This window comes from Caretta caretta, chromosome 15, assembly GCF_965140235.1.
Source record: "Caretta caretta isolate rCarCar2 chromosome 15, rCarCar1.hap1, whole genome shotgun sequence".
Lineage (NCBI taxonomy): Eukaryota > Metazoa > Chordata > Testudines > Cheloniidae > Caretta > Caretta caretta.
This window is the reverse complement of record NC_134220.1, coordinates 30133401-30160702: the sequence shown is the minus strand read 5'-3', so window position 1 is coordinate 30160702 and position 27302 is coordinate 30133401. Positions and strand designations below refer to the sequence as shown.

Sequence of the window (27302 nt, the reverse complement as noted above, 5' to 3'; positions counted from 1 at the left end):
TCCCATGTGCTCCCCGGCCTCACTAATACTGGCTTGGGAAGGGCTCCTAGCACGGCACCATAGCCAGCCGTGGGACAATCTGAAGGTCCCCTGTCAGGCTTCCATCAGCATTGGGTAACATCGCCTTGGGGGGACGCTCCCCTGTGCTGGCTCCCCACGCTTCCCCGGGGAGTCAGCCTGGGGCCCTCCTTGCACTTAACTGCCCTCATGATGTGCAGTCCCAGAAGTCTGCACAAAGGAGGGGGCAATAAACGGGATCTCTCCCTACGGTGAAAGGCGACCCGCGGGGAGGGACCGTCCAGCGATGATGGATGAGGAGCTCAGCAGCAGCAACTTCCCTCTGTTGCTATTTATGCATAATCCAGTGCTTGTCATTAGGAGCCTCCAGGCTCAACCCGGTGCCTGGAGGGAAAGTCAATCCCACAGGCGCTTCAGAAAGCCCAGCAGGTTGGTTAGAGCGAGCCAGTATTTCAGAGATGGCATTGATCTGCCTTTGAGAACAGCCCTCCAAGACTCTAGAGCCAATTTCAGCTTCCCAGTCTCCCTCCCCCAGAACTGGTTGGGCTGAAAAGTTCAGCACACGCGATACTCTTTTCAGAGACAGGTGGGGTGGGGGAACGGGAAGAAGTTATTTCATGCTGAACAGGTGTCTGGAGAATCCAAATTGGGCTGTTTTCTACTAATAATGAAGTATTCATGAGTAAAAGCCTTTTCACGACTTTCTTAAGATACTAATTTCACAACAAGCGCCTTGTTACCACGCAATTATTCCAATCTTGTATTTTGCTGAGATTCCATCTGTCCTAGCCGCTCTTTAAATGAAAGACAATCATGTAACCACCTTTCATTATTCACTATTTTCCTTTCAGCAAAGGTACCCTAAAAGAAATGATTTCCTCTGAAAGGGACTTTTATTCAGTTTCAAAACCAATTTTCTCCTATTACTGTCTTAAAAAAAAAAAGGGAGTGTTTTTATTTCATACATTACGTATCCCTTGTTAATGCAGCTCACAGTAAAAGCAGCAGTATCCATTTTCTGGCTTTGATTTCTGGTAATTTTAAAATATGCCATTACAATCAGGCAGAAATTATACAGCTTGAAAAGAGAATGAAGTGCTTCGTATTCAGACTGAATGCGCTTGGCTGTTCGCTAGTTCGCATATCTCCGCCGGGACTGGGGGTTCATTACACAGCCCTGCTAGGAGCCAGGTTTCAGATCGCTCGCTCCCGCGCGCCAAACTGCCCCACCACCCTCTGAAGTTTGGTAAAAGCCGGGAGGACGATCGATCACAGCAGGAGCTGTAGCAATAGCTCCCGGCTAACTGCCCTGGGCATCCCAGTAAACCACAGCACCGGGGTGTCCCCCCCCAGGAAGGATCCTGCTTTGTTGGTAAAGGAAAGCGCCTGACAATGGCAACAGGCCGAGCCTCTTCAGTGGGAGCCAGAAGGGAGAGCTGTCCCTGGGCAGCGTGATAAACCGCCACCGTTAAGTGTTGTGCGTGCACGTAGGTGAGCAGAGGTTAAGGGGAGGACTATGAGCCTTGGGCAGGTCGAACAGACAGGTACCAAAGGGAGAGCTTTAAGCAGATTAGAACAGCCCGAGCCATCCAGCAGAAGACCTCTGTGCAGGCAGAGGTGTCTGAGCTGCAACGCTCACTGTGTCACTGTGCAAGGACCCTAGCCCGAGATCATGGCAGGCCACGCTCAGCACCCCTCCCTCCTGGAGACCTGCCCATCTCCCCATCCTTGAAATGTTCACAGCGCCTCCAGCGTGAGCGCACGCACCAGAGGCCCAGCCCAAGTGCCACGCGCATTCCCAGCCTGCAGGAGCCCATCAGACGCTGAGCAATACAGGGCAGGTGGTGACTCGGCTGGGGGAGCGTGGGGTTTGCTGCAGAGATGGGCAGAGTGAAGCGACTGCCCCTGCAGGGATGGACGCACCGAGCCAGCGGTAAGAGGAAGGCATGGACCCTGCCTGGTTTAGTGTAGGTATCCAGCTTACCTGGGTCTGGCCCACGCTGACTGACAGCTAACCCTAACTGCAAACCCCATCTATCCGGGTCTCCACTGAGCCTTCAGGGCTGCCACAAAGAAGCCACCATCTGGCTGATTAGCAAAAGCATATCACCTCCTCCCCCACACAAAGGGCCCTCTCTCCCCCACGGCACTGCGCTAATCCCCACACCTCTGCTGGCCTGGCATCACCTATTGTAATTCTCTCCTTGTCCTTCCCCCACAATTCACCCAAGGGAGCCAGTGGGGGTGGGGGAGCTGGCTCCCTTCCTCCCCACGTACCCTGCGCTTGCACCTTTGCAAAGGCGACCCGAGCACAGCTGTCCTTGGAGACTCCCTGCCGATCAGGGACCATGTCTTAGCAGCAGGCTCTTGATGCTCCAGGGTTGAGGGGAGAAGTCGGCAGAGGGGAGCCGGCTGGCGCCAGGCCCGATGCAACGCAGGAGAAAGAGCAAAAAATGCTGTCAGATGCACAAAGGAAACAAAAGCAGAGGGGAAGCCATCTTCCCATGCTAGCCGTCTGCCAGGCTCCGAGTAACAAAGTTTGACCCCATGGAATACAATGGGAAGCTCAAGGCTTTGACTTGGATCTTCCAGGCGCTCAAGAGGTTGGGCTCAGGACACCTAAAAGGTACCTAAAGCTTCTGGCCAAGAGCGAGAAGGAAAGCTCTGCTCCTCAGGCCGAATGCAGCCACCCACCGCAAGGGTACAGCTTGTCTGGGCAGGAGCGAGAGCTTTCTCCAGAGCCGGCCCGAGACTGAACCAAATGCCCCCAGATCTAAGCATCAGCATAAGCCTCCCCACCTTCTACTCCAAGTGCAAGGGGCATGTCTTCTGCCTGGCTTGGCTAATGCAAACACCGAGCCCAACGCATATCCAACATGAAATCACAGGGCAACTCCCACTCCACTTCTCCTTGGGGAGAGGGAAGGAGAAAGGACGAACCACACGCGACGGATGCTGGTCACATCATTTAATGCACGACTGGATGCTGCAGTGATGAGGGCCTGGACAGAGCAGAATGTTCTTGTTGGACGCTGCCCCTTTAGGAGAATGGGTCAAGGGGGCGGCCTGAAGGGGATGTGCACACCTCAGGGTGACACTGGCATATCGGAAGCAGTGGATCGTCACTACCAGATCATGTTAACATGAGCAGGAGCTACTGTAAGTAAAAAAAGGACAAGTGAAGCAGCCCTAAAGTTTGTAAGCAATAACGATGCTTTACATTCATATTGGCCCTTGCATCCCAAAGCACTTTACAAGCAGAAATAATTTCACCCATCAGTGGAATGCAGCCACCTCTGGAGTGGAACAAAGCAGCTGTTTCACAGCAGCACAACACACAGTTGAAATCAGGAAGTGAGGAAGAATCCTGTCTCCAAGTGAAACTGCCAGGTGGGAATTTAGGGAGGCAAAAATGTAATGATGGAGATTTGGGCTGGACACCTGGACTGATACCCTGCCTCTGGTGAAGCAGACACATGATCATAAATGACTGAGTGGGTCAGAGCCTGGGTTTTAGGTCTCATCTGAGTGGCCGCACAGTCGCTGTTAGGGCGTCACGTCCAGAGGGACCACCATGCAACATGGAGCTACCAGGACTGGCTGGAGTAGCACCCAGGGATTTTCCCGGAAAGGCTGCCGACAAAGCCGGGACATTTGAATTGCATCCCTGCTCTCCACCGGGTCCTGGCCCACGTGTGATAATGCTGACCACCTATTTTGCTGTAGCACATGGGGCTGAGACGAGACACTTGCTGTCCTTCCCTGGGACCTACAGGAAGCAGCTAATTGCTACTTCTATAATTAGCTGCAAGCAAGCAGCATTCTCCCTGCAGGCTCCCAGTCCAGGTGACCAGCATGGCCTGATTGTTGCTCACACAAGGGCTGAGAGCAAACCTCAGAAGGGGCATCCCTTGGTCCTACTCAAAGGCACCATAACAAATGATTAAGGCACTTTCCAAGCCAGGATGCAATAGCAGCCTCTCCCCTGGAAACTTGCAAGGTCTCCCCCTAAATCTCTTCAGGCTGGGCCTGCAGCAATCTGAACTCGGCTGCGTGCTACCTGCCTGCGAGCGCGGCCATTCCCTTCTCAGCCAGTGACATGCCCACCCTAGACCTCGAAGGGCCAAAGCAACCTGACTGTACAGCAACAATGGCAGCCCTGGCACAGCCGGAGCAGCAGCGTGGCAGGGCCTGGAGAGACGAAGAAGCCACATGCCAGACTAAATAAAGCCACCGATTAATTCAGATCACAATTTTGCCCCAGTCACCCAGTGTCACACAGCTCTTAGCAGAGACAATTTTTAGACAGCTAAGCTAAGCTTCGCCCCATATTAATGGGCACATCTAATAACGTCTGAGGCTCCCAGCTTGAGATGCTCATCCCCAAGTGCTAATGATTCCACCAGCCCTTCTGTCCTTAAGTGTCTTTGTCTTGTCACCCTTTAACCCTTCCCAGCCCAGCAGCACTTGGGGCTCATGCATCTCGACAGCTCTCCTCCCCGGGCAGCACCGGCTGCCACCCTGCACCTCCTTGGCCAGGCCAGTTTCCCGCTGTTTATTTGGAAAGAAGTCCCATTGGGGCCTCCTGCTGGGACGTGGCCGCTCTTGCACAGGACCTCACACTTCCAACGGGGAGGCAAATCGGCGAAGGGAAACCCCCACCCGCACTCCAGATTATTCCCCGAGGGCTTCTCAAAGCTGCACTGGCCTCCACCAGTCCGGCGGTGCTGGCCACGTTCCCCAGACCAGCTCCCTGGAAAGGCAGATCGAGATCAGACCCCTGCCGTCTACTCTCCAGGTCAGCTGAATGGCGAGTGCCCCAAGGGATGGGACATCTCCCCCTTCTCCGGGAGCTGTGCCAGGCCAATAGATCTCACTGCTAAGGACAACGTCTTGGCCACCAGCCCAATGTCACCTTGTCTCCTTCCATCTCCTTGTTCCCTCTCCCCTAGGGCGTCTGTGATCCCGGGTTTGGGCCCCAGTACCACAGCCCCTCACAAAGAGCTAACCTCTCCCCTCACTGTGAGCTGTCACTACCCCACGGTAGAGAGAGATTCAGTGACACGCTCAAGGTCTCACAGAGCATGTGGAATCACACCCCGGTCACCTGGGTCCCAGACCAGTGGCTTGGCCATCCTTCCTGCGGATCACACCCTGCCTGTGCTGCAATTTAACCTACGACCTGGTGAATGTACCCTGGCCCCTGGGGCGAGGCCTCTCCCATCCGGTGCCCTGGCTTGGGCAAAGCCTCACACAGTTTGTGACGGGCCATCAATCAGTGCCATCCCCTTTAATGCAGTATTGATGAGCACTGCTGCAATCAGCCTTAAGGGGGCAAGTTAACTGCATCTGCTGAAATGAAAGGGATTTATCTCTCGCGCTCTCTTTTTTAAGGCAAAAAAGCTGCGGCTTTTGACATAAAGCAGCCCCGGCAGCTACGCTAATTATCAAATTAGATTTTCTGCTACAGTTCCCTGTGCATACTAACGCAGCTGGGGGAGCCAGCCCCGACACCTCCCCCCGCTCACAGCAGGCCTGGGGTATCTAGCACAGGAGTGGGGGGTGAACCTGCTGGAGGAGGACTGAAGACTCTGGCAGCGGAGATCAGGCGCCTTCGCGTCCCTATAAGCGGCACATTTGGAACTTCGTGGAACCCCAAGTTGCCCCAGTGTTTGACTGGGGGATTTGCTTACCAAGGAGAGAGATGCCTCCCCCCACCCCCTGGGGACCTCGCCCCTTGCAGTGCATCCTGAAGCAGGACTAAAATCTAGAGGCCAAGCTGCAGATTCTTCAGGAAGTGAAGCCAGAGGCCCAGACACTTTCTTGAGCATGCAGTTCTTGGTCTTGGACACACACTGTGGACAAGCAAATGCACACAGACCTCAGGACTCAACCCTCAAGAGGTCTGATCCCAGGATTGGCATTTGAGCCTTTCCACTGAGGGCTGAACTCCTCCCGTTTCCTCCCACCTAAATCTCTGTTTCGAGGGCTTTATGCCACAGGCAGCTTCTCTGGATTCCCACTGAATGGAAGGGGCCAGTTCTTAGAGCCCAGAAGAACAGAACTGTCCAGAGGCCGGACAACTCTGCTACTGCACACACGAGACCTCATCACCCCACGCCTCTACTCACCAGCCCAGAGTCTAACAGAGGGAAAACAGTGTCTCTACCCCCATGTGTCACACCAGCGACAGGGGCTGCATTGCAACGGGTGACCTACAGGAAGCTCAAGAAACGAAGCACTCCAGTGACTTCAAAGGTCAGTTTCAGCCCAGGCCTAGGGCAGAGCCTGGGCTTTATTAGGACTGGACACACGGTCCAGACAGCACCGGCCTCAGCCCAGCCTCAGGCCTCTCCCATGCAGCCTGTCGGCTGGGAGAACTCAGCCCCGCAGCAGGTTATAGCGACCAGGAACCAGCTGGCCCTGCTGCTCTCCAGACCTACATCAGTGCAGTGCCCCGCGAGAACTCATGCCCCAGGGCCGCCGCCCAGGTAAAGGCCATCACCACAGCAATGCGTCAGCCAGCGTGGGGCCCGCGGAGCAGGGCAGCATGGCCCCTGGAGGCTGCTGGGATGGAGACCAAACACAACACCGTCACTGTGGGCGCTCTGCACCCTGGAGAGCTGCCTGAGGACGCGGCAGGAGAATGGCTCTGAAGGCAGCGGGGCTGCGCCAGGATTGGGGGGGGGGGGGTGAGGCTAACACAAGCAAGTGTCGGCCAGCCCACGCCTTCACCCCACCCCCATTCCAACCCCTTCCCCCAAAGTCCCCGCCCCCAACTCTGCCCCCTCCTGCCCCTATTGGACTCCTTCCCCAAATCCCTGCCTCTTCCCGGAGCGTGCCATGGTCGCCCTCCTCCCCACTCCCTCCCAGTGCTTGCCGCCACAAAACAGCTGTTTCACAGCAGCAAGCGCTGGGAGCTAGTGGGAGAAGTGGGGACGTGGCCCGCTCAGAGGAGGAGCGGAGGTGAGCTGGGGAGGGTGGGGAGGGAAGCTTCCGGTGGGTGCAGAGCACCCAGAATCAGCACCTATGCTCGGAGCAACCCTCACTGGGGTAAGGCCTGGCCATGACCTGGGCACAGAGGAGCAGAGGGCTGGCGGCTCGGGCGTCAATACTGGGTAATAGAGACTCGTGCACCGCTTGGCCATTGGTTCAAACGTGCAGCAAGGTCGGAGGGCTGGACCTTCTCCCTTCCCCCACAGCTCGTGCCCTGCGGGCTGAAAGGGCTGCCATGGCCTCACCCGGCAGGACACGGATCCTGCAGATTTGTAGAGCCCTGCATAATAATTGTGCTGGGAGCCAGGCCCAGATAATGCACCCTGTATGTGAGAGGGCGGAGATGGCCCCACCGCACAATAGGCATCTGTCCACTCGGTGGCATTTCGTTAATGCTTTTCAGAAAAGCCTTTGCATCAGCTGACAGGAATTGGACACTGGGCTGTTCCAATGCTTACCACTAGCTTAGTTAGCTCCATCTGCATTTGAACTAATTCCAGTCAGCAGGATCCGATTTAGTTCAAGCTGTTCTGGCTCTTTCGCCACAAGAAAGATGACACTCCGCACTTTTGCTAACCTGCCCCGAATTTGGAAGACCTCTGCTGAACACGCTCCGAGGAGCTGGGGTGTGAGTGGGAGATCTGCAGGTTTAGATCCCCTTCCACAGCCTGTGCAATGGGTAGGGGTTTCGTGCGTGCTGCAAACTGGGAGGCATGGATGCACAGAAATGTGTTCTCAGTGCTTGAAACAGCCACTTGGCTACCGGCCACTGACAGAGGGGAACCTTTCCCTGGTGAGGGATGGGATCAAACCCCTTCATTTAAGCTATCACTAAATGATCTAGTCCTTACCACTGCCAAGACAACTTTCCAGTGGGACTCCTTTCAGTGCCGGTCCTCTAGCCTGCACACGGTCTGCTCCAGAACTCACAGGTTTAGCCAGCAGCAGCGTGAAACTGGCCAGACGCCGGTCAGCTCCACCCCAGTATTCAAAGCTGAGCAATCCTGGCAGGATTACCCTGCTGCTGCTTCAGAAAGCTCTGAGCAGCTGCGGAGGGAGGTTCTCGCATAGCTGCTCCTAGACCTCACAGAGGGACCTTCCCTGGTCTTTTGTATTAACCTTACAGCCGGAGAGGCAGGCATAGCCCTCCCGATAGCAGGTGTCTGCTCTTGCCTAGATGTTCCGCAGGGCAGGAATGAAAGCCCACGGAGCGTCTGAGCAGCATCCCCCTCTGGGCTGAGTGAGGCACCTACCGTTCCCTGGGAGGGGACTGCCATTCTCCTCTACTGCACTCTCCGGGGGGAAGACCGTCTCCTTCCCACAGCAGGGCCCACAAGGCTGCTCTTCTCATCCTGTTTGGAGTCACAAGCCCCACCCATCCGGAGGAAGGGGGTTTCCCCGGCAAAGAAGAGCATGAAGAGCAGAGGCTGCATTAGCAGGTGCTGTCAGTGCAGATCCCCGCCCCCGTACCGGGAATCACTCTGACAAGTTGCACTGGGAAAGGTCACGTCACTCTTCATTACTGACAAAAGGGCTCCTTCCCCATCCCTACCCAGGGGGAGGCTGGCAGGGGCGGGGGACCTGGAGATTTTAACCCTCTCCGCACTGGGAGCCCAACCATCCCCTAGTTCTGGGGAGGGGACAGGCTGGTGGGGAAGGACCAATGCAAGACAAAGGCCTGGTCTACACTACTGCTTTCAGCCCTTCGTGCACACCAACACGGCTCCCGCAAGCTGGGATCTGCGCTGGGGCTGCTTCCAAGCAGGTGCAAAGAGCCCTGTGCACACGAGGGGTTTGCATGGATGGAGCTGCAGCTGGTGGTAACAGGGGCAAATCCCTTGTAGAGACAAGGCCTAAGGGGCCCCGTGCGGATGACCGGGGGGAGGAGGGGGGGAAATCAGCATGCAGCACTCAGCACAGGCTCACAGATGTTGGGAGCTGCAGGGTTTCTGGGGGGATAAGCTGTCTTGGAGACCGTCTGGCTTCCTGCTACTGCAGGTGGCTGCTCTGGGAGAACCAAAGAAGTGGGCCCTTTCCCCCGTTTGACTCGAACCACTCCTGCTGGGCTTCATTTAGGCCAGGGCCTTGAATGATCCTCGCCCATCACAGATAAAGCTTAAAGAGCACAGGCACAGCCATTCCCCTTGGGAACAGGGATCAATTGCTACTGCTATCCTGCCTCTGATGGAGGACAATACCCAACACTTCAGCAGAAAGCAGAGGCCCTCCGCCTGGCTACCTGTGTGCACGTGTCCCTTCCTGACCCCTGCAGCAATTAGCCAAAACCCTGGAGCATGAGGTTTGATCACTTCCCTCCCAGGACCAGCCTGCTTTGGAGTAAATGAGGGAGAACATGTGAGGAAAGAAGGAAGGAAGGAAGAAGAGACTGATGGGATGAGGAGTGGGGACGAAAGCACGGCACAGCTCAGTCTGGATTCCCCTAACAGTAGCCTGGCTCTTCCCAGCTGTAACACATCTTGTGACTGAGGAGCTCCTAAAGTGCCCCTTCATTCCCAGCCCAGGCTGGGCCCCTCCTGGCTAGGCAGCAGGCAACAGCGCCCTCCTGACCTGGGCATTTCACAGTGTATCTCCGCGATGCAGCAAGGCTGCTCCAGCGCCAGAACTGGCCCAGGAATCGAGACAATTCACGTTTCTCTCCACATCACTCTCCAGGAGTCGCACCAGGAAGAAACGGCGAGAGTGGATCTGAGCTGCCGGCGGATTCCGTTCAGGACGGGTGCAGCAGAAAGCAAATGGCAAGCTGGGTCTTTAAACGTCCTCCTCCCGAACCCAGGAGAGCCTGGATCTTCCTCCTGAGCCCAGGCTGCCAGAGGCAAACACAGCGTCCTCAGCTAAAAGCAGGGTCTCCGTTCTATATTGACTGCTCTGGAAAGCTGCCCTGGATGTTTGGCTGGGGCACTCCCCTCCTTTATTAACTCCATTCCACAGACTTTTTCCAGGGCCTGCTAATTTTGAAGCCCTATCTCTAAATCAGACTATTTATAAGCCCAAGGTCTTTGTGACTTTAATAAAAAAAATACCCTATGTCTAAAGCTCCAATGACAGAACGCTTTGGCACCTTCTCTGACATCAGAGGCTGATAAGACCTTCTTATCTCCTCCAAGAGCCTCAGCGAAGGTCCCTTCTGCGAGATAAGGCCAGCGCAGCTGTCGATAGAGGCTTTCATAGGCAAGGATTTAGATAAAAGAAAATGTGACAAGGGGGAGAAAATAGGAACTTTCAAAGTCTAAGGCTGAATTGAGTTTGTGCCGCTCGCCTCGGGAGCACAATGACTAAACGGGATTTTAGAAGCAGGCCTCTTGTTCCAAATAGAATGGGGGATCTTTGCAGCAAGGCCAGCTCCCATTTGTCATTTGTGCTATCCGTGCTGAGACGCTAATAAAGCTGGGGGGGAGGGGAGGGAAGCACGGATCGTTCCAAGGTGGCCCATTCTGGAGGAGGCTACAGGTGAGAACAAGCATGTTCCCCCAACCTCGCCCCCCTCCCCGATTTCAGCGAACGCTCCAGCTGCTGCCCAGCACAGTGACGGGCGTGGAACAGCACTCGGATGACTCAGCTTTGCAGTACAGAAAGGACCTACCAATGGCACTGTCTCCTCCTGCCACATGAGCAGCCTCACCCCTGGGGCAGCCCCAGCTGGAGTTCGCCTGGCACGCCATCCAGACCACCGGTGTCTAACGGGGGCATGGGGCTGGCAGGGGTCTAGTACAGTGTCGGTGAGTGGAAGGCATTGTGGCCGAGATCAGCGAAGGGGTTCCGGTAACACAGGGATGGGGTGGGATAAGAACCAGAAAAGAAGGGAATTCTTGGAACTGGGAGAGACCAAAGGAGCGGTTACAAAACCGAGAGGAAGAGAAATATTTTCAGGAATGGATGGAAAAATATGTTTTAAATAACTCCCAAGCTTGGCCCTGCATTATTACGAACCCGTAAGCACAACAGTATCGGGCTCACCTGCAAGAATGCGAAAGTGAAACCAAGTCCTAGCAAGGTGAGGAAATGAAACCCGAGAGCTCTTGGCAGCAACCTGTGAAACTGCAGGAGGGTGCTCGTAAAGATACAGACAGGCCTCGACTATCCCGACAGCGAGGCGCTGCACCAAAGCCTCCCCCATCGACCAGCCGGCTCTGGCTGATTCAAGCCAGGCCCAGAACGTTCAAGAGACACGTTCAGTTCAGAGACTGTGTTTTACGCAAGCGTGACTCCTTCCCTAGGTTGGCAGAGCGGCAAGAACGGCCGTACCTCAGGTCACTTTTCGCCACGGGGGGGAGTTTTAGTGGTTTCTTTCCTGCGTTGGTCCCAGCTTGGATAACGAAATCCGAGCCCTCCGATTCACCGCTACTTACTGTCCGGTTCACCTGCACACTCGACGGGTGGCTCAGGGGCAGCACTCTCTGGGGCTCGGTTTCCCTTGCCAACCTCTGCCGGGGCCGTTAGACTGTGGGCTCTTCCGGGTGCAGTGCCTGGCAGAGTGGGGCCTGGCTCTCAACGGAGACCTTCCGGGGCGAGGGCAATACGGAGAATAACCAGAGTTCCAAGGTCTGGGTTTCGAACAGGGGAGGGAAATGTGCAGTCAGTTTGCCAGTCCCAGCGGCCACTCGAGCTCCAGTGGGCAGTGCCCACGGCAGCCTGGGGACGGTCCAGCTTACCCCACCATTGAGATGGTGCTGAAGCGGCCAGCAGCAGTGACATTGCCTCATGGCCTTGCCCTGTTTGGTGCCGCCCCCTTCACACGTGGGCCAGCATCAGGAAAGGTGCCACGCCCAAGCCACCTCCTCAAAGCCGTGTTCGTTCCTCTAATTGCTTTTCCATAATTAATGTACATCTTCGAGCACTTTAATCAGGCCGGTAGCTGCGGCCCCGGTGGCAGAAACCAGCGGTTGCAGCCACAGAGAGCGGGGACATTCTAGCCAGCCAGCCGTCGCTTGCCCTGGCCTTCCTCCCAGCCATCCCCCCCCCCGCCCAATGGAAGGCAGGGAGCCTGCCCGCTGGCAGGACCTCAGTGCCAAGCCGCTGGCTGTACGCCAGGGCGGAGCCTGCCTGGCTCCAAAGCTCGGCCCCAAGAGCCACGTTCCCAGCAGCAGGCTCAGACGCTCCAGGAGGCCACGTCTGTGCTTCGCGGGAGGCGGCCGCCTAGCCCAGTCCCACGGAGAGGGGCCAGCATGACCCTTACCGCACTGTTACAATGATCCAAGAAGGGGGAAGGTGGGAGAGACCCACAACTGGTCTCCGGCCACTCTGCCAGCTGGTGGATGGGGCGTCCCCAGCAGGCGAAAGGCAGCCGGGGGAGGCCAGAGCCGCGCTTTTGGCTTGCAGAGGCTCCTCCTGCGGCCAAGCGTCAGGGCAGCAATTGCGGCTGGCTGGCAGGCAGAGCTGCGCTCCCCTAGCGAAGGCTGAGCCGGCCAAACTCCATTTGTCGTCCCCGTAATGAGCCCAGCGGGGAAAACCAACGTTCTGGCACGTACAGCCACCTCCGTCGCCACACCAGCACTTCCTGCCCACCACCCGCTCCCCAAGCTGAGCGTGCCCCGCGGGCATTACGGTGCCTGCCTCTGTACCAAAGCAGCGGCAGAGTCCGGTGGCCGGATCTCATCCCGGTGGCCCAGAAGCCAGCAGGGGACCATGGGGCACGACATCTGAGCCCAGACCCTGCAGTCTGCACCCTCTCTGTGCGCACACAGGGCGGCCTACAGCCGGGGACGGGACGGCAGGCTCCAGAGCAACGCTCCACCTTGCCCCAAGCAGCCCTGGGGCAATGAAAGGCACTGCTAAAAGGCAAGGATATTACGGAGGTAGCCATGCTCCAGACAACGGATCAGAGAGGGGACGCCAGGGATTTGGGCCCAGAGAGCTCAGTTCTATCAGGTAGAAGAACCACTTTGAGAGGAACTGAAAGGTGGCATTCCCCAGATACACCACGTCGGAACAGAGCTCCTTCTAACCGCCTCCAAATCCCCTCCCTAGGCGGCACGGGCAAATTGCTTTTGTGCTGCACCTCGCACAATGGGGTCTCTGGGCTTTACTGCGATACAAAGTAACGCGTTATCGCCATTCTACAGAAGGGAAAACCGAGTCACAGAGCGGTTGAGCGAGTGACTGAAAGCCCTCTTCAAGAGTCACTGCGTGTCCCGGCTCCCAGGCCTGCACGCAGACCCCTCTCTTGTCTCTAACTCAGCGCAGCCCCGCTCTACGAACAGACACGCTGGCAGTGCTGGGGATGGCGGTGGAGAAAGCCTGGCTTCCCGAGCAGCCTCTCTCAGAAATATTCTGTGCTGGAAGTTACCAGGTAATTTATGCTCAACCTCGGCAGGGAAGGGGAGGGAGGGGAGCGAAAGAAGGGCAGGCTAGTCAATTAGCAAAGCTGACAGTTTGGTCCCGGAACGAGTTAACATGGGAAAGGTCACCCCTCGGTAAATTATGGGAAATATAAGATAAAATCAAAAAGAAAGTTTGACGACACCTTGCCGAGGGCTGCAATAAAGCACGGCGCGTTACCATCGGCCATGCGGCGACCTTCCCCTCTCGGCTTGCAAATGTCTCCATCAGGCCTGTCTAATACATTCAGAGCCGCCAGCTCCCTGCTCTCCCCCCTCTCGCGCACACAAGCCCCAGGCCTTCCAGAGAGCCCTGTTAATAATTAAATGTTAATCTAAAAAGCAATTTTAGCTGCAGTACTGAAGATCTGGTTAGAGATTACATTAGCATGTAAGAGTCAAGGGTAATTTTCTCTAACCCCTCTTGTGATCTTTAAAACCCATAGCTCTTAAAGCAACACAGACGCCTCTGATTAAAACTGGAGGTTGTAATGGAGAATGATGCTAAAAGTGATTATTTTCCTGCTTATTATTTAGCTGGTTTCTTTACATTTTTGGGCCAGCTGGTGAGGAGTTCTCCTGCCCTTCACCCAGCTCCCAGCCCCCCAGCCCCCCCACCATGACAGAGACAGGAATAAGAAATGAAAGCGCCTGGTAATGGCTAGATGGATTTGCATACTGCCAGATTCTGCCCCAGCTCCTCTCTTGCTTGGTCTTTAAAGGACGATTTGCATAACAGAAGCAGGCTCAACTAGTCAACTGGAGGTCCAGCGGCCCGGATAACCTGGTTAAAGGTCCCCAGGAAAAGGCAGCAAGTGCATTGCAAGGACAGTCATTTTCCCAGGTTCATGCCAGCTAAAAATAAGACCAGCTTGGGCTGCCTCTCCTGAAGGACCCCAGCTCAATCCCTGGCCCGTACTGCTCCTCCTTTTATTACAGCTGGGGAGGTTTGGATGGAAACCAAAGCGTTGTTCCTTAGAAGGGAACCAGCTGATCCTCCCCACTGCCCCACCCACCACCACTGCAGACCCACTGGCCAGAGGAAAAAAACATCCGCCCCATAGAGCGGGTGACTGACCTGCCCCGCATACTGCCAGGGAATTGCTCAGCGGGCAGACAGTGTTCAATCCCAAATACCCCAGGGAAGACGGGGGAGCAAACAGCCCTGCCCCCAGCCAACTGGAAACTAGTCTATGAAGAGACACCGGTGACTCCTGGGGGGAGAGGCGAACACAGGACAGCCCTTTAATGCACACCTGTTCGTACCTAAGGCCCTGGTCCCACAATCTCGACAGCTCAAGGCAATGCCAGCAGGGCGCAACCACTGCACCAAGATGGTGCTGCCTAACCCCACGCCCCGCCCGGGCCGCAATGGCACATCTGTTCTGCGGGGAGCGGTCCCTGCGGCCAGCGTGCCGGCAGTCCCCACTCTGGCTGGGGGGCCTTGGCGAGGCAACCCCAGGAACGGAGAAGCCAGTGAGAGCAGCGCGGGGAGCTGCAGTACAGACAGCAAGACGCAAGGGCCCATCTGCACTAGTCTCTGCTGCTACCACGGTGCAGGGCGACGGGCCCGTTTCCTAGCAGAGACCGAATGCAAAGCAATGCTTGGCATGGAAGCCTGATACTTCCATCACTAGTTCTCCCCTGGGTCAGCACTCACGTCATCTCCGGGGACAGCCAGCCTGGGGCTCTTCCCTCCTCCCTGCTGCAGGTGGGGACAGGGAGCTAACACTGTGTTCATTCACCCAGCTGGCCGAGGTTTGGCTGCAGTAGAAGGAACCGGTGGTCACCAAGCTCTGCCTTGGAGCTCAGGAAGAAGTGTACGTATGGGCGTGCTATAAGCGCTGGGTCCTTCTCCCTCTCGCAGGGGGAACGTCACCTCCTGCAAGGCAGGCCCCCAATGGGCATCAAACCCACTCCCTCTTATGGCGTTCCCAGCGGGCCTTTATATAGCGAGGTAACATTTGGCTGCCATCTCCCCACTCCTCTTTCCATTGCCTTTTAACACCATGGCAATAAGACAAACTGCCCAAGGTTGCCGCACAAGCCAGGAGTTTCACAGCTCTAAAACCCAGCGAGCTAGGGGATGTTATTTTATGCAAAACACCCATCTAAAAAAAACCTGACAAAACCCCAAAGCAGGTCCCTGCTGGACCGATTCTTCAATTAAAAGAGCAGCAAAGCAATGAGCACAGCTTGGTGGCTTATCCTTTGTCCTTCTGGAATGGTTCTTTTAATTAAGATAGCAATAAAGTGGAAGTTCGGCTCCGCCATGACCTCCTTAACACGGCCTTGGGCTGACTTTGAAACTATTCATAAGTCAACTCAACTTAAAAGGCAGAAGAGTCCAGGGTAATTGCAAAAGCTACACTCTCCTGCCCGCCTCCCCCAGTGCTGGGCCTTGCAGGTTTCTCAGCGCAGCCTCATTCCCAGACCCATGCCCAGGCAAAGGGATACCACCCAGGATGCCAGCACCTGCAGGTCGTCTGCCCCGTGTGTGGAAGAGAAGGAGCAGAACCCAAGGAGATGTCACCCTGGGCTGGTACCTCGCCCGGGATGATGCAGCCGTGTCACATGCGTACAGCCTTCCAGGAGCATGGACCCTTGAAGAACGACAGATTAGGAGAACAGCTCACAGATAGGGGCACAAAGAGAATCGCTCGTGACCAGGGTGGGCGCTCACGCCCCCCACTTTCCCCCGACCCTGGGCCAGTTGTCCTGACCTTGGCTCCCCACACACCTGTCGTGGCACCTCAGGCTTGGCCCGTGCTTCTGCCAATGGACCCCGACCCGGGCCTGTCGCACCCAGCGAGCTCTCCATGCCCCTCTCAAAGCACCTCAAGCCCAAACTGCTATTTTGGCCCAGGCCTGTTCCAGAAGAGAGCCCGCTACGCTGCATCGTGCCAAGTCGGGTGGTGTCGGAGCTGCAAGCGCTCAGTGTCGGCACCAGAGCCTGCGCCCCAGAATGTGGAGGATACCGCAAGTCCGACTGGGATTCCCAGAACGAGACCCCAAAGGGCCTAGCCCCAGGAATGCCTGTTGCCTGTACTCAGCCCACAGAAAGGCCTTTGGCAACCTGCAGTGCATGGAGCTTGGCAGCTGGGGAGAGGAGTGGTGGGAATACATGCGCCGTATCAGCTTGTTAGCTCTCACCAGCACTCCCCACCTAAGAACAGCCGCCTCCCGGACAGCCCCGCGAGAGAAAAGCCAGACTAGCTTTAGCACCACAATACACCGGCTGAAAAGGCCAATGCGACAGCTTCAGCCCCTGTGATCTTCAAAGCCTGGTTATTACCTATTTCCTGCCTCGGGGGGTCTTACACTCAAACGCCATTTAACAACCTTGTTCTGAAACGCAGCCTGCCATACGGCACCCCCTGGCTTGGGCCAATACCAGACACAAACAACCCACAGTTTACAGCAAAAGCTGAAGTGCTGAGCCAGTGCCTAGTCGTGCTGGCTGCACAGACCCTACTCGCCTCGTTTGGGGGCCACGTTTTGACGTTCTTCTCACAACTGTCAGCAGATAGTTAAAGAGGCTGCTGAACTTTGCACATCCCCATCAGAACCAAACCACCTGGCAGGGAAGCCATCAAAGCCCAGGTTTGCTATTTCTTCACCATTCCCCACTCATCAGCTACAAATAAAGGCAAGAGGATCAAGAGGGGGAGTGAAGTCTAGGAAGTGAAACTCACCAGTCTAATTTCGCAGTCCAACCTGAGAGGGACAAAGGAAGTAAAACAAGCAGCATCAGCAATAAAAGGGATGGAGTCAACGTTAGATATTCTTTCAATTCCAAGAAAGCTGCAGGGCTGTTAGTACCAGGCTCAGGTTTCCCACTCACCCACAAACGATAAGGGCTTTGCTAAAACAAACTGACACCCGTGGGAATTTCCACAGAAAATCTTCCAGGATTTGAGCCATTTCTTTTTTAAATCTCCCAAGAGCATCCCTTTAAGGCACTGCTCAGCAATCACCACACCACTGATTCTGTCCTGATCCTCGGCTTCCGACCAAATGTTTTCCCTTCCAGCTCTGCTTCGAAAAGTGCCTGTTTTAAAAACAAACCCAAACTCTTTTGCTTCTCAATGAGGCCACAAAAGAAGGGACGAGGACTTTAAAAATTCGCCCTGCATAGAAAAATGGCTGTGACAGCACAAAGAGTAAATTGAATCAGAGAATGGGAGTAAATTGCCTAGTGACTGTTACAAATGATCTGATGGAAGAAATAAGGTATCTGATGTGTACATAACAGAATTAAAAAAAACAACCCAAGTGCTACTGAGCATTTGCAGGCACCGAGGTGGGGGCTGGGGCAGCCTGGTGAAATGTGTGTGTCAGCTTTAAGGAGGCCTCCCATCAAATGAGCTATTTTGGACAGAGATTAAAGATCTATTTTAGCTGTGAGCAAGAAGAGCGCTCTAACAGGTTAATAATGATCCTCGAAACCAACATGCCTCGGATGCCTTTGTAATGGTTGCCGACTTGGACGGCAAAAGAACCAGAGCTGAATAACCAGGTCAAGAGAGAGACTAAAAGAAAATCTGGAAGAAAATTCCTTAGCTCGGTTACTAGCGACACCTTTGACTAGGAGGAGGATCTTGTCCATCGAAGACCCCAGTTCTGCAATGTACGATGAGGCACAGGAGCGCAGCGCTCTCGGGGCTCCACAGAAAACCGGCTGTTGAGTCCGATTTGAGTCACCGCAGGCCCACGCTGGGCACTGAGGTTTGGAGCCAAACTTTTCATCACTGAAAAACCTGGATTTTTGTACTTCCCTCAGGGCTTGTCACACCGGCAAGTTATATTGGTGTAAGCGGAAGTGTGAATCCTATCGCTATAGTTAGACTGGTATATAACTCCCTAGGTTGACTTTTCTCCTGGAATAAGAGTGGCTTTTGGGTTTAATTTATGTTGCTTTGGAAAGGGGTATTAGCTAAACAAAAAAGCCACGCACTCCCGTACGGTGCGTTTACAACACTAGTGGAATCTTTAAATCCAAGAGCCACATTTTGGTTTCTTTTTATTGCAAAATGCTCAAGGAAGATACTTTTTTGTTTTAAAGCCACTGCAAGAACACAGATCTAGCAATTCCTGGAGTTGGTAAAACCCCTTTTTAAAAGTGACTACACGTCGTCCTTTACTTCAGAGCCATTTTACGGGGCCATTTCCATTGCTTTGGCGGATTTGCTGTAAGCTCATGGAACAGGGTCACCGCCTTCACTTTGGCAGCCGGAGCAGGGTATGCAGATGCAACCCCCAGGTGGAATGGCCAGGCATTTATCAGAGAAAAGTGCAACATGAAAAATAGAGGTAACATTACTTCTGAGACTTGAGAAATCAGCGCACTGCACTGAATCCAATAACAATGCCTCCAGGCCTCGCTGTACTGATGAGCTACAATTACTACTTCATTACAGGCAAAAATGCACCACCGATGTCCAGTAGAATGGGCAGGAAATAGCATGCCCATATTTCTTTAGTCCCACGTCACTCACAGGGGAAGGGCACAGCTCTACTCCCCTTGGCAGCCCCTCCCCCCCCAGCCTGGAAATTACAAGAGGAGATATTCTGAACATGAGACGTTGATTTCAGGTAGGCAGGTAGAAGATTTTTGCTCCTACAGTAACCTCAGATTCCTGGAATGTCACTCCCATCCCCCAGCCTCAAACACCCAAACTGATATAAAGCAAGATCACCAGGAAAACAATCAAGGCAGATTCACAGACCTGAATTAGCAACTGGGTATGGGGCACACACCCTAGACGCTCTGTTGAATGACCCTCTATAAATACCTAGCAGAGGGAAACGTGCTGCCATTCTGATGGAATAGAGCCCGTTGGTATAACTGTGCAATGACACGCTGACTTCTCACAAGAGAGAGACAGACATCTGAAGGAAAAATTACAAGTGGAATTATAAATTAAGCCCCTCCGCAGCCTATTGATCAGGGAAACGTTTGTTGAGAGAGGCGTCTTGTTTAACACAAGCTGAATGTATCTAACAATCACCATCTTGCATTTATATAGGACAACCCAGGCTGAAGGATCCACAAAGTGCATCACAAACAGCACCAATGAAATGCAGCCACCTCTGGGGAGAAAAGCAACAGCCAATCAGCACACAGGAGACAGAGGAGAAAGGACGCTGGGGCCAATATTCACTCACCAAACAGGGATAAGGGCTCTTTAAAGGGCATGCGGTGTAGATGGGACTTTCTGCCATTGTTGGGGTGGAGCTGGAGTAAAGCAGAGTGGGCGAATTGTGTTTAATGTGAGAAGGTCTGAGCCCAAAGGCAGAGTGGCATGACAGAGTGGTTGGAAGCAGGAAGGGACACGTCACACCTGCCTTGATTGGAACTGGTGGCTCCAGAGAATCTTGACATTTTAAACGGGGGAGCTGAGCCCATGACGCTATCAGCCTGCACTGGCCACTGTCAGAGACCAGATATTGGAGTAGGTGGGCCCTGGTCTGATCCAGTACAGCCATGCCTACCTTAGAATAGCTATCGGGGCTCAGATACGGGGATGGGCATAGCATAAAACCCTGAGCAAACCATTTCATGCAGGCCCCTACACTTCAGGGGTTTGCTTCCCCTTACCCCCAACCAATCTTGACATAAATCCAAGGATTGTGTGATTTCCATTCCCAACGTGAGCAGGAGGCCTCAGGAGTCGGGTGCGTGCTTCAATCCAGCTCCTGGCACCACAGCCCCCAGATGCGGCTCTCCTTGCCCAGTGATCACCAGGAGGGAAGAGCTAACATGCAGCGGAGCTGCCATGTAACCCTCCCCCGGCAGGACGAGTCATTGCAGCACCAACTCCTGGCCAGCCTAGCTGCCTCTTCAGTGCCCGATTCGGAAGCGGCTGCCTGGCGTAGACAGGTCTGGGGGCAGTTCGTTAGTGGCTCTCCACTTAAAATTAACATGAGGCCCAAGGTGACACCGAGAGCAGCCACGTGCTGCCGGGGGCTAGATTAGGAGGGCTTATCTCTTGCCAGCTCATAAAGAGACACAAACACTGCCTGGATGCTGTCTGCTTCGATTTACAAAGTCATCCTCGAGGGAGGAGGAGGAGGGTGCAGCTCGCCGCGAGACAGAGCTAGGTGAAAAGCAGCTGAAAGAAGCTGACTGGGGTGTCTGTAATTGGAAGTGGAGCTTGCGTACACATCTCCGAGCAGAAGGTCATTAGGTGGGACCAGAAACAAAATGTCAGACCCCAGCCAAGGCAGCAGACTAGCAAAAGGTCAAGCGCCGACTTGGGTGGTTTCATTTTGGGGCAGGAACAGGAAGGAGCCAACGGACGCACAGGGCCAGCGCGCGTCGGTAACAGAGGCTCCTGACGGCGCAGGCTCCGACCATGCAGGGCGGGCAGTGTTTAAAATCGACAGACTTCCCCTCGCTTTTACACTCGCTAAGTTGCGTAGGATCAGGGCACGCGGGAGGAATGCCGCCTTTCAAAGAGCTGCACCGCCATCACTCTGAAAAGAAATCACGCTTGTCGGACACAATTACGCTGTGCTTCAATCCCGCGCGCGGCTCTGGCTGCCGCACGTTCATAGGAGATCAAGGGGAAGAGTTTTCAAGGTGGCACCGCGCCCCTGGGGGCTTCGCTTCTCGAGGACCAGCCAGGCAGCCTGAAATCTCAACCGCTTCCCCAAGGACCTGCCTGCCCCTGCACTGCTGCTGCTCCTGCTCTCCCCTGGGGAGGTGGGTTTTCCCCGCTGCACTGGGACCCTGACACTGCAGCACTGGGACGAAGGCTCAGGGCGGGGAGCCGGCAAACACAGAGGCATTTTGCCAAGCAGCAGGGAAGGTCACAGCACTGGGGATTCCAAGTGCCAGCCTGCACTGGCCGCTCAGGTTCAGGCCACAGCCATCAGGAGACACAAAACCCGGCTGTTCAGACAGCCATAGGAAATGCTAACTGCTCCAGCCAGGCTTCCAGTCCTGAATGCCCCCACCCTGAGCAAGACGCTAACCCAGTTACACACACACACACAGAGCACACTACCTCCCTTTCCACGGTGTGTGCAGTAATCCCCATTCCCAGCTGTCCTGCATGCATTTCAGCCTACATGGCTCTTCTGCACAGGACTCGCAGGACTTCGTGCTGAGTTTCATTTCAGTAGCACGAATACCCTTAGCCCCTCTGCTCCCACCATCAAAGGTGGCTCCAAGAGTAAGGGGGGCTCAGCAGAGCTCAGACAAGCTCCTGGAACGCAGAGGTGGCACGGACTGCCGTTTGAGCAGGGCAGCCAAACTGCTGCTCTGCTAATCCAGTGGGTCTCTACAGGGAGGCCTAGACGGGATTGGCTTTGCTACATCTACACTCCCTGCATTTGGCCCAAGAGCTGCTCACGCCACACATCTCACGAGCTCCTGAAGCGTCACACCAGGAACACGCCGCTCACCTGCGCAGACCCAGGGCGGCAGCAGCCAGAGGGCAACTAGCCCAGCTCTTTCCCAGCTACGCTGCAAACCAAGGCAGAGCTGCACTGGCTCATGTAATTACAGGCCCAAGGGCTTGAACGGTGAAAGAATCTAAGGAAGGAATCCAGGGTAGATCACACTGCTGAAATTACTATAATCAAAGGCTTTCACAAAGACTTCAAATGCAACCAATTATCCTGAAAGGCAAGGGAAGAAAGAAAACAAATTAACATGTTTGCATAGAGCCTTTGCGGGCCACACACACACACACACAGCACAACCTACACACGTCCGACCTTGTTAACGCAGACCACAAATTCACCCCCGCGCTCCAGCCTGGCAAGTGCCCCAGCCGGCCCGCACACCTGCACAGAACCACGACACCGCGGTAGCAATGCAGACAGCACGCTTAGGTTACTCGTTCCGGGCAGAGCACTCACTGCTCTTGCCTTGCCCTACACGCTTCCGTCTGTAAGCGGCTGGCGCCGTCTTCATCAGAACTAGCCTGTGCTGGGGAGCACCCTCCTCCAGCCTACACAGAGCCTGCTGCTGACATCAGACCCTTGCCTCCACGTCACCTCTTTGCTCTAAACTCTCTAGTCTTTTCGGTTCCACAGGAGAGTTCGCCACAGCCCTAGGTCGGCGCCCACCCTTTGCCCTCTTCTTACCACGCTGCTGGATACAATAGAGCTCTCGGCGAACGGAAAGCCCATTTTTCACCCCGCTCTGTAAGTTTACGGGCAGCACGACTCCCCCATGTCCCTTTTCCCGCCCACCCCCTTCCCCTTTGCCCTGGGACTAATGAACAAACACAAAAGGCCTATCTCACATCGGCTCACTCCTCTTGGGCTTGCCAGGATGGCCCGAGGAAACCTCATTCTCTCTGGGAGATGGCTCTTTTCACAGCACGAGGGGAGGTGGCAGGGCCCCGGTATGTAATCAAAGATGTGCATTGAGGAAAGCGATACATTTACCAGTCGACAGATGGGGAAGCTATTCAAGGCGGTGATCTCCTAAAGCTGCAGCGGCTCCCGTCCCCACCATCCTCGCCTAATTAGGTTATGCTTCGTCTGTGCTGCAAGTCTGCAAAAAAAATAAAAAAAATAAACTCTCTCTTTTAATATTTAAAAAGAGTCCATCACCCTAAGTCTATTTTGTAGCACAAAGCTCAGGAGATTTAAACCCTTCTCACCCGGGGAGATGGAAATGAATGGTATTCTTTAATGAGCTGGTTCAGCAGAAAAGATAGATTTTTAAGATTACAGTAGGAATTCTTATAATTGATGTGTACTTTTGTACCGGGGATTATACCACCATCCGGTCAAATTCCAGCTTTCCCCACCCTGCGCTCTCTCCCCTTTGAGATTTCCTTCGAGAGGAAACACACACGCAGAAAACAGCACAAGTTCTGAGCAGAGAGACAAAAAGCTCCCTGCAAAAGGAAAATTAACAGGCTTTTCTTATTTAGCTGTAGATAATCCAACATAACTGCTGAATGTGAAAATAAGGTATCTATCAAGATTTATATATTTGTTTTACAAAGACCTACTTTCTCTTGCTATTTGGCGAGGCCAGATGAGCCTCTGAATGCAAAGTAATTAAAACGAACACAGAACAATACAAGAGCCCTCTGAAGAATGTGGAGTTTCCCTTTTATGTTTATAGCAATTGTATGAAAATGTACAACACAGAATGGCAACAGCTGACAAATGAGATGAAACAGACATGATTTCAAGTTGGCTTATTCCTGAATCTGATTGGCATTAATTGTGAGCGTTTGCAAAGCAGAACACAAAGTCTGACATTAGCTTCAAGCGAACATTTCCTTCTAATAGTCTTAATGATTACAATGCGAGCTGATGATCATTGTGGTGCGTTAATAGCACGGCTGTGCTGCCGTTTTCCTTTGCTGGGGAGTCAGCTCCACTAACCCACAGCCCCACCCACCGGTCTCCTTTCCGGCGGAGCAGCCCCTTGTGACCCAGCAGGCAGAGCTCCAAGGATGGAGACAGGGTTCTGCAGGGTGATCTGGGTGAAGCCCTCAGCAGGGTCCCCCCACTTGTGGCTGGGAGAGGAACACGGGATTTTTGTTTCCTGCAATGATAGAGGTGCAGAGAAGGGAAGAAGGTGCGGGTGTCGATTCAGGCCAGCACCTCTGGGTTCAGGAACAGGTGTTCTCCCCCACCCCCCGCCCCTTTGTGACTGGAGCCCTTGGCCGCACGAGACCTGCAGCTGCGGGTGCATATTCCATCCCGAATGCCTCAGCCACCACGCTCAGGACAGGCAGGAAGCGAGCTTGAGGGCCTTCCCTGGCGGACTCTGCACGAGCAGACAAGCGAGCTTAACGTCAGCCCAGACACCATGGAGATGGGCGCAGCACAAGACCTAGACAGGGAGGGCAGGGAGCGAGGCAACGCCGCTCAGCTGCCTGGTCCTCGTCCTCCGATGGTGTTTTCCTGCCGCAGCTCCAGCTGGCAGCTCCAGCCGGAGCGCTACGTGGAGACCGGTGCTGGTATTTCAGCCACCGCATCACCGTGCTCTGGGCGCCATGATTGGCATGACGGCCACTGATCTACGCTAGCGCCCCCACCGGGTAGTGACATCTGTGGAAGCTCTTTGCCAAGAGCCCATAGTTCAGAACACCCCAACACACATGCTCCTCTGTACAACAGATCAGCAGCATCCCACACCGTGTGCTCGGGAGCCCTCCTAGAGCTCTCCGGGCCAGGCGCTGGGTGGCCCCCCAACCCTTGGGAGTGCTGCTCTAGGACGGCGTGCCCTGACCGGATCCCACTGGACGGGACAGACAAGGGAGCGATCGTTCCCATTCCCGCAGATGGCTACCCCCCACCCAAGCTACAGACCCCAACGAACAACTGAACTCCGCTCGGGTGGGTTTAGAGCGATGGCTAGCAGCAGGGGATTGTGCTTGCCGGGGCAGCGCTGCCCGCGAGGCGTGCAGGAGGGGTGCCACGTTCGGGTACCCGCAGCTCGCACAGCTACTGTCACTGCAGGCACAGAAGGACACGGCCGGCCGTCGACTCAGCAGCTTCCTTCTCCCCCGAGCGCAAGGGCGACGGGTGAAGAACGCAGCGAAGGGAGCCACGCTGCCCCGGCTGAGGGGAACCGACTAGGTTGGCCTCCACCATCCCCCATTCCTCACTGGCAGCAGCAGCCCTGCCAACACGCTCAGCCTTGGGGGTGCAGGGAATGGCCCCCATGGCTCAGTCACTCAGTGCCTCCTCTGCCCACAGGGCGACAATTAGTGCCAGTTGTCCGGGGTTAGGGGTGAACAGCTCGTTTCTTCTGCAACAGACGAGCAGGAACATTCCAAGGGATCGGCCCCCCTTCGCTTCTCCGAGCTAACACCAGCTTCAGGCTCAACGCCTCTACCCCAGCCCAGCCCATTCCTGGTCACGCCCAAGGAGCTGCATTTCGGAGTTCCTTTCAAGAGCCCCAGCAGTACAACACTGGCCCCAAACTGGACCAGGCCTGACAGGAATAGAAACGGGCCACTCTGGATTTCAAGGGGAGCAGGGCCTGCGTGGATTTAGCCCTCCCGCTGCGCTGAACTGGAAACGCACACAACTCCCTGCTGGCACACTGTGGGGAGACGCCCAGACGAGCCCCTCCGATTTTGTTAAGCAAGAGGAGTGAAAAGCAACAAGAAAATACCCCACACGAACACAGACTCAGACTGCAAGGCCAGAAGGGACCATCACGATCATCTGGTCTGAGCTCCGGCACATCGCAGCGCGCTGAACCTCACCCATCCACTCCTGTAACAGACCCCGGACCTCTGGCTGAGCTACTGACATCCTCAAATCATGGTTTAAAGACTTCAAGTTACAGAGAATCCACCATTTGTACTAGTTCAAACCTGCCAGCGACCCGTGCCCTATGCTGCAGAGGAAGGCGAACTCCCTCCCCCACAGGGTCTCTGCCAATCTGACATGGGGGAAAATTCCTTCCAGACCCAAATGTGGCCATCAGTTAGACCCTGCGCCTGTGGGCAAGACCCACCAGCCAGCCACCTGAGCAAGAATTCTCTGGAGTAACTCGGAGCCGTGACTATCTAGTGTCCCATCACCAGCCGGCGGATTGGTGTCAGTTATTAAAAGCACAGCTGAATTACCTCAAACCCAAGCTTTCAGCACCGAGGTTTTACTAGGCAGTTTGTATTGTGGGTAACCTGTGAAAGCCCCAGTTTTTAGGACAGTCCCAAATGTTGCGGGTGAAGCCTGCATTTGGGGGCAGAGTCTAAGCAGAGGCAGAAGCACAGGGGCCTGAGGACCCAGAAACCAGGCCTCAGAAGAAAAACGAAAGGAGAGAAGAGCTCAAGCTCTCTCGGTGCCCGGAAAAAGCCCTCAGCCGTCCTGACCGCTTCAGGGTTACACAGGAGGCAAATCAATTGCCATCGATCAGCAATATCAAGCGGGAACACAGCGCTATGAGATGGCAGACATCTGGTTATCTAGCCGATACTGTGCAGGGGACAAGACTGTAGGTCACAGAGTAGCAGCGTCTCACAGAAGCTACAGAACACCCATTTGCCTTTCCCTTAAAAGGAAAAAGCGGCTTAGATTAGTGACGGCCACGTGCCAGCCAACCAAAACAAACAGCCTGGCTGGTTCCAACGACCCCCAGGCTCATGCGCTCCCGTGACGGATGCCATGTCTGTGACAGCCCAGGACAGAAGCGAACAGCCCTGGAACTCAGCCGCCCGTTCAACCCACACTCAGCTACTGAGCACCACGCTGCTGAACGGGGCCCCCCGCTGCCCAAAGAGCGCAGCAAGGGCCACCCTGCGGCCCCCTGCACGGCACCAGCTCCTCACGACGCCCTGCGTGCCCCCAGCACGGAGGGCTTTCACGGTCACCACGGCTCCGTACAGTGGCAGCAGGCACGAAGCGTGGGCCCACGGGTGGAAGCCATGCCCCTAGAAGTGCTCCTTATGGCAAGCTCAAGAAAGGTAACTTGGGCCCAGAATGGTACCGGGCCGCTCGGCCCATGCCACACGCAGTCCCAGTGCTCACACCCAGCCTGGGACGCCTGGCTGGGAAAGGTCACATTTCAGCTTCAAGCAGCACTCGAAAGGCACCACAGGGCAAGGGCTATTTTCAAACACGGGGGCCACTGGTGTCCTGATACCCAGCGATGAGAGGGCACCAAAATCCATCTGCACTGCTCCCCTTAGCCAAAGGGCACCTCCTGCAGCTGCTGGTCAGGAGCTGCCTCCTGGGTGAGTGACTAACAGAGCACTGCTCAGTGCCCCAGAGAACAAGGGCAGGGGAGCCGCCAGCGCCAGCCCCAACACGAGCTGGGCCTCTTGCCTGGATGCGGAAGCTGCTTCTCAGAGGCAGACCGCTAGCCCAAGAGAGCCAGAGAGGGAAGAGTCAGGGAGAAAAGCAGCAGGTCTTACAATTAAGTCACGGGGGCTACTGGTGGAACCCAGCCTTGTGCCCCTCGGAAAGGATGAGGGCACCATGGCATTTTGCTCCTGGTGCTGGCATACCGTAGAA

General features: G+C 55.0%; 1 protein-coding gene across 4 annotated transcripts in view; it reads right to left on the bottom strand.

Moving 5' to 3' along the window:
* FAM222A (family with sequence similarity 222 member A) overlaps window positions 1-27302 on the bottom strand; it is a 106049-nt gene that overhangs the window by 61090 nt on the left and 17657 nt on the right. The window contains exons 2-3 of one of the 4 annotated variants that reach the window (XM_048821773.2): window positions 22755-22863; window positions 21762-21977 (exon numbers count right to left, since the gene is read on the bottom strand). The exons of 1 other annotated variant lie outside the window; for it this stretch is intronic. The gene's annotated coding sequence lies outside the window, so the exon portion shown is untranslated. Of the gene's footprint in view, window positions 1-21761; window positions 21978-22609; window positions 22711-22754; window positions 22864-27302 lie in introns of those variants that run through there. 2 more of the 4 variants (XM_048821776.2, XM_048821772.2) reach the window with 2 other exon arrangements.